Source organism: Ornithorhynchus anatinus, chromosome 2 (genome assembly GCF_004115215.2).
Source record: "Ornithorhynchus anatinus isolate Pmale09 chromosome 2, mOrnAna1.pri.v4, whole genome shotgun sequence".
In the NCBI taxonomy this organism is placed as follows: domain Eukaryota; kingdom Metazoa; phylum Chordata; class Mammalia; order Monotremata; family Ornithorhynchidae; genus Ornithorhynchus; species Ornithorhynchus anatinus.
In genome coordinates this window covers 15198588-15215010 of record NC_041729.1, presented here as the reverse complement: position 1 = coordinate 15215010, position 16423 = coordinate 15198588, and the positions used below count along the sequence as shown (strand labels likewise).

The following is a 16423-nucleotide window of genomic DNA, read 5'->3' as shown; positions in this document are numbered from 1 at the left end:
AAGCAGGTCCATATCATGCATGTTTCTGAAAGGAACATCCCACATATGTATAATTAAGATTCTATCTTTTTAAGGTATTATCGTAGTTGGGGGGAAAATGCACTTTTGGCGGCCTTTAATTTTCTTTCAATATTTTTCTAAGGCCTACGCCAAGTCAAAAGGCAGCAGGAATTGTTCACGAGTTTATGTTCTTAAAGATGCTTGAAATGCATCAAATAAACTCATGCAATTAAGCCCCCTCGCAGCTGCAAGTGCAGTTCCGTTGTTTTCTACAGTAAAAATGGCTTGTAAAATGACTCATTTAAATTGCACAATTGTATTAGGAATTTGACCATTACCCAACATTTATTAAGAACCATAGTGTACAGAGCACTTTATTAGATGTAGAGAGTGGCGAAAATAGTTAAATGGCATTATAATGTTAGGAAGTTATATAAAGGCCAGGAAGAATGAAGGTTCACCACTGTTTTTTTCCTACACAATCTTTCCTAGTTCTATTTACCTTGTCCAGTAGCCTGCCAAAAGATCTTAGTTTTCATTTTCAAAATGAAAATAATCCTAACGTGAAAATACCTTTTAGATTTTGTTACAGCTAAATGAGGGTTGGAAAGCTAAAAAAAATGTTGCATTTATATGTGCTGCAGAATAATAACAGGCCTTAAATTTAGTTATATAAATATTTGTAGGAACTGAAACTAGTATGCTTGGGGGAGTGAGATATTCGTTACGGTTGGTTGTTATTGTTTCAGAGCATATACACAAAACAAGAAGGGGGTGGGGAAAAAAAAAGTGGAGATGCCGGGGATTGAACCCGGGGCCTCATACATGCAAAGCATGCGCTCTACCACTGAGCTACATCCCCTGATAAGCTGTTACTTTCCTCTCTTTATATCACAGCCTTTAGATTTCCAGGTATTTTATTTTTAGTGAAATTTATGCTGGTTGACTTGTAGAAATCTCAACTGGAAAATATCTCGAGAAAAAGCTGAAACGACTTCACTTAAAATCCACCTTTTCCTGCTCTTTGAATCATAACAAAGTAGTTGGCCTTAAAAAATTGCATTTTAGAGTTTTGGCTCCCTCCCTTATTTGTTTCCTCTACTAACCTTTGCCCTATAGATCCTCTGGTTTGAAAAAGCTGTTCTTTGGGTTTCAGATATGGGCAGGAAACGTGTCTGCTAATTCTGTTGCATTGTATTTCCCTGAGTGCTTAGTACAGTGCTCTGCACCTAGTAAGCGCTCAATAAATACAATTGATTGATTCAGATAGGCTGAAATGACAGTCTCCTTCATAAATGGGACAGTTGTCAGTTGCAAATTGCTTTTTTCCTGTGTAAAAACTTTCATTTAGTAATACTTCGCAGCCTCATTTGAAACTGGGTTATTTTAAATGGGCGGCCTGGAGTCAACATGATTTGTACCCCAAGCACTCTATCAGCAGAACCGTATATTGAAAGACAGATCCCTTGGACTGCTTCATGGATTATAATCAATCAGTTCTATTAACTGAGGGCTTAATGCTAATATCAAGAATAATAAAAGTAAGTGTGGCATTTGTTAAGCACTTACTATTTGCCAGACACTGTACAGCACTGTACAAGCGAATCCAGTTGGACAGAGTCCCTGTCCTACATGGGACTCACACTCTGAATCTCCATTTTACAGATGAAGTAACTGAGGCACAAAGATGTTAAATGATTTACCCAGGGGCACACAGCTGACTTGTGGCAAGTTGGGATTAGAACACAGGCTCTTCGGACTCCCAGGCCAGAGCTCTATACACTAGACCATGATGCTTCACTTACTTTGTGCAGAGTGGGAGTCTACAGTAGAATAAATTGACTTGATCCTGGCCCTCGAGAGTTTGCAATCTAGTGGGAGAGACAGATAGTAAAATAAATTATCCCTAAGGGAAGCCACCAAGTATAATTACATGCACATAAGTACTGAGGGGTTGGAGAGTTGATGAGTACCCAAGTGCTTATGGAGTATGGACTCAAGTTAATGGGTGATGCAGTAGGGAGGGAAAATAGTATGGGGAGATGAGAGATTAGCCCAGGAGATATAATTTTGGCCAGTTTCATCCACCTTAAATTCGTTCTCACCTGCCCTCCCCTCAGCAATATCATTTCTCCATCCTTATTGACTTCCATGCCCATTGCCCATACCAGCTGTTTCAGACTCTTCAATCCGTCCTGAAACCCTTCCCCTGACCCCTCTATCTCTTGCCCCTAATGACCTGGCCACAAACTTCATTTGTAAAACCATCAGATGTGACCTCCCCTCAAATCTCCCCTGCTCCTCTCCAATCCCTCCCTTCTCCTGCCCCTTCTTCGATTCTCCCATCTTTACCGGCAATATAAATCTACCCTCTCTACATGCACCTGAGTGAAGTATGGTCTCCTGGAGCTGTATTTGAATTGAGTTTAGTTCTGCTGAGTCTCTTGAGGGTTGTGGTATGTATTTGTAGGGCCAGCAGACCTATCAATGTGCCTGCTCTAATGCCTTTGGCTGAGTCTCCAGAGGAACTCTGGCTGACTGGACATGTGCTTCAGGTGGCATGGCAGAACTACATCCATGTGCAATCTTTTCAGCTGCCACTGAATGGGGGAGAACTCAGGGTCCTTGGCTCTTCTCTCAGCACAACCCCAGCTTCGGACATGTAGGAAAGACTATCCATCAGCTTCCCAAAGACTAAATCGGTCTTCCCAAGTTGCCCTGAGCCAAACGTGTCAGGTTGTCAGTTACTGGTTCTGCCAAATCTCCGGAAACCAGAGGTCAACCCAGCCACGTCCACCAGAATAGATCTGAGCTGTGACAGCAGCTGTAGTCAGTCCAAAAGGAAAGGTTTTTGTTTTTTTTTTAATGGTATTTGTTAAGCGCTAAGGTAGGTACAGGGTTATAAATTTGGACCCAATCTATGTCCACATGGGGCTCACAGTCTTAATCCCCATTTCACAGATGAGGTAACTGAGGCAGAGAGAAGTGAAGTAACTTGCCCAAGGTCACAGAGCAGACAAGTGGCAGACTTTAATGCCATTATCTAATCCCGATTAAAACCCACAATTTTATGACTCCCAGGCCTATGATCTATCCACCAGGCCTCACTGCTTCTATAAAAATAAAAATGGAACAGGGTTACCAACTGCCCCGCAGTCCGGTTATGTCTGTTGAGTCCATTTGGCACCGAAGGGAGGCGATCTCTAGAGGGCAGAATATTGCCTTAGCTTAACTTCCACCTAGGCTGTCGTCTCTCCTACTCCCTCAGGAGGGGAATCCAACAGTGGGGGCTTAATTTGTTCCAGGATTTGGTGGGGTTCAGTTTCAAGTCATAGAAACAAGGCCACAGAACACATTCTAGAATCACTGGCACCTTTTAAGGCAGAAAGCCCTAAGGGTCACGGTGGGCACTGGTGGAGGATTCTGACTGGGCGTGCAGACATGGGGAGGAATCAGAATGGAGACTGACGATTACGGCCTGGGAGTCAGAGGACTTGAGTTCTAATTCTGCCTCCACCTTTTGCCTGCTGTGTGACCTTGGGCAAGTCATTTAACTTGTCTGTGCCTCAGTTACCTCAAATTTAAAAAGGCGATTAGACTTCGAGCCCTATGTGAGTCCTGTGAGCACAGGGACTGTGCCTGACCTGTTCATCTTCTATCTACCCCAACGCTTAGTACAGTGCCTGGCAGATAGTAAGTACAGTGCCTGGCAGATAGTAAGCACTTAACAAATACCATTATTATTACTGTCAGAGAATCAAGATAGTGAGCCACACTGTGGCAGCGGAGGCCCGAAGTAACATGGAATTAATTTGGCACCAAACACCTTTATGTGTAGTACTTTTATTTTTAAACACCCAGCCTCCTTCTACCTTGGCTCCAGCCACTGAGTCCTCAACTTCCCAGTGGTGTCTGTGTTTACAGGGACTTAGAAAAAGTTCGTAACAAATGGCTCTGGAGCAGTGGAAAAGGGCAGGAGGCCATCTGACAGCATGCTCAGTTGAAAAGAGTAGGAAGTCATGGCTTGTTCTCTTTATTCAGAGCAGGCAGTCCTGGTCTCAGCTGGGTGACAGCTTATCTCTGCATTGCTGTGGTCTGTTCTGCCTGGAGTCCTGGAATAGCTCTTCTGATAAGGAGGTTGGGGGAGGCAGCTGATGGAGTTGAGAGCTTTCCTCTGACCCAGTTGAGTCAGAATCCCACTCTGAGGCCCAGGCCCAGTATCTGTGATTTATTTATTTTTTATTAATGTCTGTCTCCCTCTCTAGCCTGCAAGCTCTTTGTGATCTGGGAACATGTCTACCAACTCTGTTATACTGTGCTCTCCCGAGTGCTTAGTACAATCCTCTGTGTCTGTTTGTTGTTATACTGCACTCTACGAAGTGCTTAGCACAATGCTTTGCACACAGTAAGCACTCAATAAATACGATTGAATGAATGAATGCTCTGCACATAATAAATGCTCAATAAATATGACTGTTTGATTTATCGATTGAGTCACTGGGGATTATGAGTATGGGACTTCCCCACTCCCCATCTCCAAGCACATGGGGAGCATCACAGGCCCCAGTGTATGCCCCTGCCCATGAGGAAAATACACTGATTCTTATTCTCAATATTTCAATCGTTATAATTATTATTTGTTAATATTGTTGCTACTATCAGTTGCTGAATGACCATTTACAGGCTACAAACACTTAAAAATAAGAAAGATTATTTGCAAGCAAAAATCCCCTAAATAAAATATGTGTTGGAGGGAGTTATATAGAGAGGTGTCCTGTATTTTTGAATGCCATCAGTGGCTATCCTATTTTGTAGAGAGCCCATTGATCAAGTCAGTCTGTTATCTTACCTAACCATCCTGCTACCGTCTTAGTTTCTGCACTTTTGGAAATTGGCTGCAGTGAGGGCCTGTGTTTGTGAGAGTGTTTGAATGAAAGTTCCTGGGTATTCTGGTGATTAGAAGGGCCAGGGTTATTGCCAGTGCCTCGTGGGCTAAAGTATATGGGATAGGTTTTTCTGGATGTTAAGTACTGGAGGTTACTATGTTGTCCTGGAAGGGTTTGCCCCGTTAAAGGGAGTATAGAAGACTTTGGGGAGTGGAACTGGGGAGTTCTGAGAGGATCTCATCCACTCTTTTGATGGTATTTATTGAGTGTTTACTGTGTGCAGAACACTATATTATTCATTCAGTCAGTCGCATTTATTGAGCACTTACTATGTGCACAGCACTGTACTATGCACTTGGAAAGTACAATTCAGCAACAGAGATAATCCCTGCCCACAACGGGCGCACAGTCTAGAAGAGGGGGAGACAAACATCAAAACAAAAAACAGGCCTCAGTAGCATCATTATAAATAAAACAATTCTAGATATGTACACATCATTAATAAAAATAAATTGATTTATAATTATAAATATGTACATATATACACAAGTGTTGTGGGGCAGGGAGGGGAGTAGAGCAAAGGGAGCGAGTCAGAGCGATGGGGTGGGGAGGGCAAGCAGAGGAAAAGGCTGGGTTGGGAGAGTACAATATAAGAGTTGGTAGACATATTCGCTGTCCACTAGGAGCTTTTTGAGAAAAGGCAAAATTAAAGAATGATGCTACTGAAAGTAGGGTCCTATCCTTGTTTATAAGTGTGAATGAAAAAAACTGATGTGGGAGCAACACACCCTCCCACATTGTTAACAAGTAAGGATAGGTCCTTACTGTGCTAATCAGCTTTTCTCACATCATGTATGTTTTCTGTTTTCGACTCCCCTTCCTTATGACCTAATCTTCACTAAAGCTTTTGCTGAGGAGAGCAGACCTTCTCCTGATTTATGCCTGCTAGGCTGGTTTATCCACTGTTAAATTGCATGGTTTGAGACGGTGTTTAACCATGTCTTAATCCTCAACCCACAACACTTTGTACCTATCTGTAATTCATTTATTTATATTAATGTCTATCTCTCCCTCTAGACCATAAGCATGCTAATAATTGTGGTATTTGTTAAGCACTTACTCTGTGCCAACCGCTGGGGTACATACAAGATAATCAAGTCCCACATGGGGCTCACAATCTAAGCAGGAGGGAGAACAGAATTAATTCCCCATTTTGCAGATGAGGGAACTGAGGCGGAGAGAAAATAAGTGATTTGCCCAAGGTCACACAACAGACAAATGGTAGAGGGGGGATTAGAATCCAGGTCTGCTGACTCCCACTCCTGTGCTACCTCCAATAGACCACTCTGCTGCTGCTGTTGTGGTTAGGGAATGTGTCTACCATCTCTGTTGTGTTGTACCCTCCCAAGTTCTTAATACAGTGCTCAGCACAGAGCGAATGCTCAGTTAATATTCATTCAATAGTATTTATTGAGCGCTTACTATGTGCAGAGCATTGTACTAAGCGCTTGGAATGAACAAGTCGGCACAATGACTGATTAATTGATGCCTTTCAATCATTTTTTTGCTCTCAGGCTTTTGTGTGACCATTTTCAGTTCCCCTTATTAACACACTCAACAAGGGTTTTAAAATATGTGACAATTCAATATGATCACCAATCTCACCCTCACCAATATTTACTTGCACAGGACATTTATACTAGGTGCTGGAGGAACATAAAATGGAAGTAGAAGATGAAGTCCCTGTCCTTAAGGAACTTAAATTTTAATGGGGGAGACAAATGGACAAAATAATAATTGTGGTGTTTGTTAAGTGCTTACTATGTGCTAAAATAATAATAATAGCAATAATAATAATGATGATACTTGTTAAGCACTTACCATGTACCAAGTAATGTTCTAAGCCCTGGGGTAGATACAAGTTAATCAGGTTGGATTTAGTCTCTGTCCTACATGGGGTTCACATTCTTAATCCCCATTTTACAGATGAAGTAACTGAGGCACAGAAGAGTTAATTGACTTGCCCGAGGTCACACAGCAGGCATGTGGCAGAGTCAGGATGGGTAGGTACATAATAAGCAAGTTGGACATAGTCCCTGCCCCACATGGGGCTCGCAGTCTATAAGGGAGGGAGAACAGTGTAAGCTCATTGTGAGCGGAGAACGTGTCTGTTTATTGTTGTATTTTACTGTCTCAACTGCTTGGTACAGTGCTCCACACGTAATAAGCTCTAAATAAATGCGATTGAATGAATCTCCATTTTACAGATGAGAAAACTGAGGCACAGAAAATTTAAGTGACTTTCCCCAGGTCACACGGCAGGCAAGTGGCGGAGCCAGGATGGGTAGGTACATAATAATCAAGTTGGACATCGTCCCTGTCCTACCTGGGGCTCACAGTCCATAAGGGAGTGAGAAAAGGATCCCAGGAAAAGAGCCAGGAAGAGGATCCAGGCCCTCTTACTTCCAAACCCGTGTGTTTTCATTATACCTTTTTTGTAGACGAGACTACTTTATTATTATAAAAATGGAAATACCAAAAATGAATTTACTATATTCTATGTTTTTTGAAGTCATTAAGGATATATCACCGAAAAAGTAAAGAAAATTAAAAAAAAAAAGCTGCAGTCTCCCCGTCGGGGAATCGAACCCCGGTCTCCCGCGTGACAGGCGGGGATACTTACCACTATACTAACGAGGAATGACTTGGTGGAGGGCCTTAGAAAATGTGCTTTTAAAGTTCGATACATTAAAAAAGCGAGGTTTTGTTTTAAAATGTTTATTAAAGTCAAGTATGGGTAGTTACAGATGACTAGATGAAACACAGATGCATTCTGACTTCTTTTTCGTTGAAGAATAGGTTTGCCATCCCAACGTGTTCGGCAAAACCACTTCGGGAGATCAATGAAAGTGCTTAGCCTAGTGCTCTGCACATAGTAAGCGCTCAATAAATACTATTGAATGAATGAATGAACCAGATTATAAAAGCCAAAAGAATATTCTCATTATTCTTAGATGGAAAGGTGAGAACCACACTTCCTCTGGGTTCTTTCTGTTGCCCTCGTCTCTGGAAAACTTCCACAGAAAAAGGAGTTCTGTGCTCGGCTTCCGTGGTTCAGTCGTATTTATTGAGGCCTTACTGTGTGCAGAGCACTGGTTTAAGCGCTTGGAAAGTAATTAATTCATTAATGTTTGTATTAGGTAAGTGTTTACTATGTGCCAAGCACTGTTCTAAGTGCTGGGGTAGATACAAGTACACTCTTGAGGTGGCTACCTCTTTTTTGAGGTTGTACTACACTGCAAGTCCACTGGCAGGCTGCAGGCCAGGATGGCTGCTTCTTGGGAGGCTGTAAACCCTCGAATTGTTCATTTGTTTTAATTTTAGAGCTGAAGGGCGGGGCGGGGGGAAAATATGAAAGCAAAAGATCCCTTGCCGAAACTGATCCGGGGACCTTTAGATCTTCAGTCTAATGCTCTCCCAACTGAGCTATTTCGGCTACTATCTGATTAATTTTAAGTTTCCATATACTATTTTACTTCTTGGGCTGTACAGTATTCAGTTATCAATCGAGTCAGCAATCAATCGTATTTACTGAGTGCTTACTGTGTGCTGAACAGCGCTTGGGAGAATATAACATGACAAAATAGTCCCTGCCCACAAAGAGCTTAGTGCAAATAATTGTTATATTGTTATTGTCATATTGTACTCTCCCAAGCGCTCAGTACATTGCTCTGTGCTTAGTGGATAGAACACGGGCCTGAGAGTCAGTAGGTTATAGGTTCTATTGCCGGCTCTGCCGCTTGTCTGCCGTTTGACCTTGGGCAAGTCGCTTCTCTGTGCCTCAGTTACCTCATCTGTAAAATGGGGATTGAATCTGTAAACCCCATGTGGGACAGGGACTGTGTTCAACCCAATTTGCTTGCGTCCACCCCAGCGCTTAGTACAGTGCTTGGCACATAGTAAGTGTTTAACAAATACCATTATTATTACTATTATTATTTTATGTATAGAAGTGCTTTGGGTGATGGTATTGATGCCTGACTACTTGTTTTGTTTTGTTGTCTGTCTCATCTCCCCCTTTTGGACTGTGAACCCGTTGTTGGGTAGGGATCATCTCTACCTGTTGCCGAATTCCACATTCCAAGCACTTAGTACAGTGCGCTGCACACATTAAGCGCTCAAAAATACGATTGATTGAATGAATGAATGAATGCATGAATGAATGAAATAATTCCATATTCTTGGCTCTGAGAATAACATGGTCATGGCAAAATTTTATGAGGTCCTTATTGACTTAATTAAAGCTCTTGATTTGGTAAGGTATGTTTCATTATCTATGCAGATGATTTCCAAATCAACATTCTCAGCCCTGATCTTTCTTTTTCTCTTCTTGGAAAGTGGTACTTTCCAAGTGCTTAGTACAGTGCTCTGCACATTTCCTCCTGCCTTCAAGACATCTCTCTCCCTGGATGACCTCCAGCCACCTCTAACTTCACATGTCCAAAACAGAACTTATCTTCCCACCCAAACCCTTTTCTCCCCCTGACTTTCCCATCACTGTAGACAGCACCACCATCCTTCCGTCTTACAAGCCTGTAACCCTGGTGCTGTCCTTGAATCCTCTCTCTCATTCAACCCACATATTCAGTCCATCACTAAATCCTGTCGGTTCCTTCTTCACTAAACACTCAGACACTTTTAGTTTCCACATCACTAAAATCCGCCTATTCCTCTCCAACCCAACTACTCATGGTAATCCAAGCACTATGCTTGACACATCGTAAACGCTTAACAAATACCATCATTATCATCCACCTGGATTATGATATCAGCCTCCTTTCTGGCCTCCCAGCCTCCTGTCTCTCCCCTCTCCAGTCCATATTTCACTCTGCTACCCGAATCATTTTTCTACAGAAACGTTCAGGAAATGTTTCCCCACCCCTCAAAAACTTCCGGTGGGTCCATTTCATTCTTTCCTGTTTATAGTCTGATTCATTTCCCATCCCTAATGGAGGTAAAGCTGGCTTCAGTGATTCAGTTTGAATCTGTCCTTTAACTCTATTGTCCATTCTTGGTAACACAGTTAAGAGCCCTGAAAGTTTGTTTCTAATCTATCCTCTAAACTGTGAGCTCCTTGTGGACAGAAATGTGTCTATTTGTTGTTGTATTGTACATTCCCAAGCGTTTGATACAGTGCTTAGCACACGGTAAACGCTAAGTAAATACGGTTGAATGAATGAATGAATATCCTAACTAGTTTTCTGCCAGCTGGGATGAAACGTAACCCATCTCACTTCGACTGAAATCTGGAGACTGTCATTACGTAGCCCATGAAGCAAGCATGCACACAGTCAAGAAATTGTGGAAAAACACCCACCACATCAAAAGTCAGACGGAGGGGAAACAGTCGTATTGCAACATCAAACTGCTCCAGGCAAAACCTCCATTTAACCAGGTTTGGTATCAAATAGGTATTTAATAAATACCTATAGTAATAGTCAGTGGGCTTGGGGAGATTTAAACAAAAAATCATTAAGCGTAACCCACTCTATTATGTAAATAACATTCACACAGGTACTTTTAGCTTTCTTTTTTTCTTCTCAAATTGTTACATATGGCAAGAAGGTTTTGGAAAGGGGTTGCTGGATAAAGGGGTTGTTGAAGAAGAGACTTCACCTACAGGTACAGGTTTTAATAAATATATGGTTTATGGAGTTGGTAAACTTTCATTATTCAGATCTTTGTGCTGATTTTTCTTTCTGGCTGACTCTGCACAAAGGAATTCATTTACCTTCTTAATGATGAGCTCAACATGCATCTGATAGCCACAGAATGCATGTTAAGGCTCAGCAAAATCTCACAGTAATCTGATGTTGAGTAGGTTCCCTTTGCTCTAATAATTCTCCCTAATGAGATGGCCCCGGGGGGGATCAGTGTGGCAATCAGATGACTAATATGAGGCTGGAATGATTGCAGGACCTGGAGCATACCTTCAGCGTAAATCTACAGAGCCATTTCTAAGGAAGATAGAGGTTTAGAGAAACTCAGCCAAGGTTTGTGGCGCAGAGGGGATGGAGGGGGAACACTGAAAGAGTGGAACCTCCATCTCTAAATCTCCACCTTCCAAGTTTCCCTCCTCTCCTCCAGACCAACACTGGGCAATCAATTAATCCAGTCAATTAATCAATCAATCACTGGTATTTATTGAGTGCTAATTGTATGCAGAGCACTGTAATTAGCACTTGGGAGAGCACAAGAGTTGGTTAACCCATTCCCTGCCCACAGTGAGTCTATAATGTTGGTATATGTTAAGCGCTTACTATGTGCAGAGCACTGTTCTAAGCGCTGGAGGAGATACAGGGTCATCAGGTTGTCCCACGTGAGGCTCACAGTCTTAATCTCCATTTTACAGATGAGGTAACTGAGGCACAGAGAAGTGAAGTGACTTGCCCACAGTCACACAGCTGACAAATGGCAGATACGGAATTCGAACCCACAACCTCTGACTCCCAAGCCCGTCCTCTTTCCACTGAGTTGATGCTTTATGGAATGATAGTCTAAGACATCCCAGAGACAAGAGGCACTTGGAGACTTGGGTGAGTACCCCCATTCCCCTCTACTGTGGTGGTGCTGTTGTGGTATTTGCTAATTATGGGCAGGGAACATGTCTGTTAATTCCGTTGTACTGTGCTCTCCCAAGTGGTTAGTACAGTGCTCTCTCTGCACATAGCAAGCGCTCAACAAATGCCATTGCGTGTTTGGACAGTTACTCTGAGCCAAGCACTGCACTAAGGTGGAATAGATACAAACTAACCAAATCGGACACACCCCTTTCTCATTCAGGGCTCGCAGTCCGTATATATCGGAGGGAGACCAGGTATTCAAACCCTACTGTGCGGATGAAGAACCTGAGGCACAGAGAAGTTAAAGGACTTGCTCAAAGTTACAAAGCAAGGAAGCGGCAGAACAGAATTAGAACTCAGTTCCTTGTACTCCCAGGGCTGTGTTTTTTTCCATTAGGCCACGCTGGTAGTGTGTCAGCAAAACCACCATCTGCAAGTGTTTTGAGGAGGAGGAAATGGTCCATAGTAAAAAAAAAAAACCAAAACCCAAACATTTGAGAGGTCGAGGAGGATGATGACAGAGTAGTTCTTTGAGCTTGATTATAAGGAGCTCACTGATGGCCATAGAGAAGGCAGTCTCGGAGAGTGATGGGGTCGGAAGCCTTGATGGTAGGGGGAGCAAGGACTTCCGCAAAAACAATACAGGAACCCTGTTAGAACAAAGAACTCCACCAAATCTCCAATGTAAACTTTGAATGGGCTTTTTTTTTTCCTACATCACTGTCAACCAGGTAGCTGTCAAGACATTTTCGTGGCTAGTCGAAGCCATCAGGACAGATGCAGATGACTGAGGGATTAAAAACATTATTTGCAGCGAAACCAGAATTGCTTTAGCAATATTTTGCAGTACTTCATAATCTTAACAGAAGAGAGGTTTACAGAAGCCTATATTTTAATATGCAAATCAAGGATACCAAAGCTGAAGAGATCCCAGGCTCTGCAGGCTGCCACCAAAAGAAATAATTTACATGGCTCGGTAAAAACTAACATAGCACCTCAAAAAACAGTGAAGTTGACTTCAACCTCATCACAGACAAGGAAGGAAACCTGAGAAGATAGTGTCATTAGACTGTTATCCCGTCAGTGGTTAGGGATTGTCTCTGTCACCGAATTGTACATTCCAAGCGCTTAGTACAGTGCTCTGCACATAGTAAGCGCTCAATAAATACTATTGAATGAATGAATTTCTTTACTAATCCCCCGAAATTACATTCAACGGTGGAAGATGAAACCCTTCAACACAAAGAAATCCTACCAATAGCTGAAGACATGACAAACCAACTACTGAAGAAATCACATAAAAAAAATAGCAAATGACTTTTACCAAGTTCTACAAACATGAATGGAACACCTCAAATAAACACACAAGTTTTTCTTCAACATATGGAACACTGAGGACAGGCCACAGGACCTCAAAAGGTGCCATGGAGCAGCATAGTCGAGTGGGACGTGCACTGGCCGGGGAATCTGAGGACGTGGCTTCTAATCCCCCATGAGGAATACCAAAGAGTTTGAAATTCATCTAGCCCTGAAATTTTTTTACTAAGCAACATTTGGGGGTTGGCATTTAGCTTTAAAATCTTAAAGCACAATTATTAAAATGAATTAAGAAATAGCATGTGTTTTTGCTGTCAGGCCAAAATTATTCCCAAATTTATACTCAATTCAAAAATAATTATATTCCAAGATTCCCCTCAAAGAAAAAATTCTCGGCCTCCCCGTCGGGGAATCGAACCCCGGTCTCCCGCGTGACAGGCGGGGATACTTACCACTATACTAACGAGGAACTGCCATGCTCGGCCCTCTCCAGATCTGTTCATATTATTTCCATCCCACCTTCATATTATTTCTGTGCAATTAATGATAAGGATGGTATTATTAAGTGCTGACTGTGTGCCAAGCACTGTTCTAAGCCCTGGTTTTAAATTGTTCCCACGAAATTTCTGATTTCGAAGTAGTTTCTCCCTACCTTTTCCTGAATTTCCTTTGCGAAATCAAGTCCTCCCCCCACCCTGACTACCATCTACCCATTGAATAAAAGATCCAACTATTTACCAGCTTTCACATTCCTCCGCAGTGCTTTTTCCCTCCCAACACGAAGCTGATTGAACTGAATTTACCCCAGCGCTTAGAACAATGCTTGACATTGTGCTTAAAAAATACCCCTCCTTTAATTATGATGGCGTTTGTTAAGCGCTTATTATGTGCCAAGCACTGTTCTAAGCGCTGGGGGGTACAAGGTAATCAGGTGGGGCTCGCCGTCTTAATCCCCATTTTAATAATAATAATGGTATTTGTTAAGCGCTTACTATGTGCAAAGCACTGTTCTAAGCGCTGGGAGGGGGATATAAAGTGAACAGGTTGCCCCACGTGGGGCTCACAGTCTTAATCCCCATTTTACAGATGAGGGAATTGAGGCACAGCTGTAGCGAACCCTGCCTCGCCCCTCTCGAGAAAAAAATGAGACAGAGGACAGAATTGCGTTGCAAAACGCGAGGCTGCCTAGATCATGAAATTAGTTCGCTAGTGGAGGTAATAATAATAATAATAATAATAAATGTTGGTATTTGTTAAGCGCTTACTATGTGCCGAGCACTGTTCTAATCGCTGGGGTAGATACAGGGTAATCAGGTTGTCCCACCTAAGGCTCACAGTTAATCCCCATTTTACAGATGGGGTAACCGAGGCACAGAGAAGTTAAGTGACTTGCCCACAGTCACACAGCTGACAAGTGACAGCTGTAGTCGTAAGGGGAGGCCCAAACAGCATTTAAATGCAGGGATGAGGTCCAGTTGGTAGCGGAAGAGGGAGTTAAAGCCGTGGGGTAGAGATTTAACATTGTTATTCCTACTATAATTACAAGCAGAATTAAAAAAAGATTTTAAAAAATTTAAAAAGACTTGGTAGAAAATTAAGAAGTTTCCTATAGACTGAATTGACCCAGCTTTCCGGCTTGGGGGATGTAGCTCAGTGGTAGAGCGCATGCTTTGCATGTATGAGGCCCCGGGTTCAATCCCCGGCATCTCCACTTTTTCTTTTTTAAAAGAAAATGGTCAAAGCAACCTGATTAGAATATTTTACATTTAGATCAGAGCCCATGGCTGGTCTTATACGCAAAAAACTTGGCTTTTATCCTTTGGAACAGGCAGAAACCGTCGCTGAAGAAGAAAATGTCGGAATTCGTTTGCAAAACCTGAACTTCAGCCAACTCTGCCCCCTGGCGGCTGCAAAGCTTCATGCAGGCTGAAAATAAGTGAAACGGTCCTGGACTCCAGAACAATTTCGTCCCTCAAAAATGTTTATTGAACCCCTGCCCTTCAAAAGTTTACAAACTAGAAGGAAAGACACACTTAAAGAATTTACAAACAGGAAGAAGGAGTGCTCAGCCACCCTAAGAAGTAAAATGATATGTACAAAAGCTCGTTGTGGGCAGGAAACGTGTCTGATAACTCTGCTGTGTTCTACTTTCATTCATTCATTCAATCGTATTTATTGAGCGCTTACTGTGTGCCGAGCACTGTACTAAGCGCTTGGAATCTGCAGTTCGACAACAGATAGAGACAATCCTTACGGAATTTACTGAGGGCCTACTATGGGCAGAGCACTGTAATAACAATAATAATAATAAGGTTGGTATTTGTTAAGGGCTTACTATGTGCAGAACACTGTTCTAAGCGCTGGGGGAGATACAGGGTGATCAGGTTGTCCCACGTGAGGCTCACAGTTAATCCCCATTTTCCAGATGAGGTAACTGAGGCACAGAGAAGTTAAGTGACTTGCCCACAGTCACACAGCTAAGTGGCAGAGCTGGGATTCTAACCCATCACCTCTGACTCCGAAGCCCGGCCTCTTTCCACTGAGCCACGCTGTACTAAAAGCTTGGGAGAATGCTGTACAATAGAATTGGTAGACGTGTCCTTTGCCCATAACATAATAATAATAATAACGTTGGTATTTGTTAAGCGCTTATTATGTGCAGAGCACTGTTCTAAGCGCTGGGGTAGACACAGGGGAATCAGGTTGTCCCACGTGGGGCTCACAGTCTTCATCCCCATTTTACAGATGAGGTAACTGAGGCACAGAGAAGTTAAGTGACCTGCCCACAGTCACACAGCTGACAAGTGGCAGAGCCGGGATTACAGTTTAGATGGGGAGATGGACACGTAATTGTTTACAATATATAATTTGTAGACTTAAGGAAGGACAGGCAGTTAAAGTACCTCAACGTTGGCAAATTGTTTGAATGATGGCATTCATTCATTCATTCAATAGTATTTATTGAGCGCTTACTATGTGCAGAGCACTGTACTAAGCGCTTGGGATGAACAAGTCGGCAACAGACAGAGACAGTCCCTGCCGTTTGACGGGCTTACAGTCTAATCGGGGGAGACGGACAGACAAGAACAATGGCACTAAACAGCGTCGAGGGGAAGAACATCTCGTAAAAACAATGGCAACTAAATAGAATCAAGGCGATGTACAATTCATTAACAAAATAAATAGGGTAACGAAAATATATACAGTTGAGCGGACAAGTACAGTGCTGTGGGGATGGGAAGGGAGAGGTGGAGGAGCAGAGGGAAAAGGGGAAAATGAGGCTTTAGCTGCGGAGAGGTAAAGGGGGGATGGCAGAGGGAGTAGAGGGGGACGATCCTGGCAATCCTAGCCTGGCAATTGGCCATACTAAATAGAGGTAGCTGTTGGAACTGCTTTGGACCTGCAATCACCTTGCCCCCTCCTACAACATGGAACCCAGCGGGCACATTTCTCTCCTCTAATGCCAACCTACTCACTGAACCTCCATCTCGTCTGTCTCACCGTTGCCGTTGACCCTGGAATGCCCTCCCTCTTCTTCTGCAACAGACAATGACTCTGCCCACCTTCAAAGCCTTATTGAAGGCACATCTCCTCCAA

The 16423-nt window shown here is 42.8% G+C and overlaps 4 non-coding genes across 4 annotated transcripts; 1 reads left to right on the top strand and 3 right to left on the bottom strand.

The window, feature by feature from the left end:
* Positions 1–790: 790 nt before the first annotated feature.
* Positions 791–862, bottom strand: TRNAA-UGC. The gene has a single exon. It is a non-coding gene; the product is annotated as a tRNA-Ala (tRNA).
* A 6652-nt stretch (positions 863–7514) lies between these two features.
* On the bottom strand, positions 7515–7586 carry TRNAD-GUC. The gene has a single exon. It is a non-coding gene; the product is annotated as a tRNA-Asp (tRNA).
* Positions 7587–13223: 5637 nt separating this feature from the next.
* On the bottom strand, positions 13224–13295 carry TRNAD-GUC. The gene has a single exon. It is a non-coding gene; the product is annotated as a tRNA-Asp (tRNA).
* Positions 13296–14465: 1170 nt separating this feature from the next.
* Positions 14466–14537, top strand: TRNAA-UGC. The gene has a single exon. It is a non-coding gene; the product is annotated as a tRNA-Ala (tRNA).
* Positions 14538–16423: the final 1886 nt, after the last annotated feature.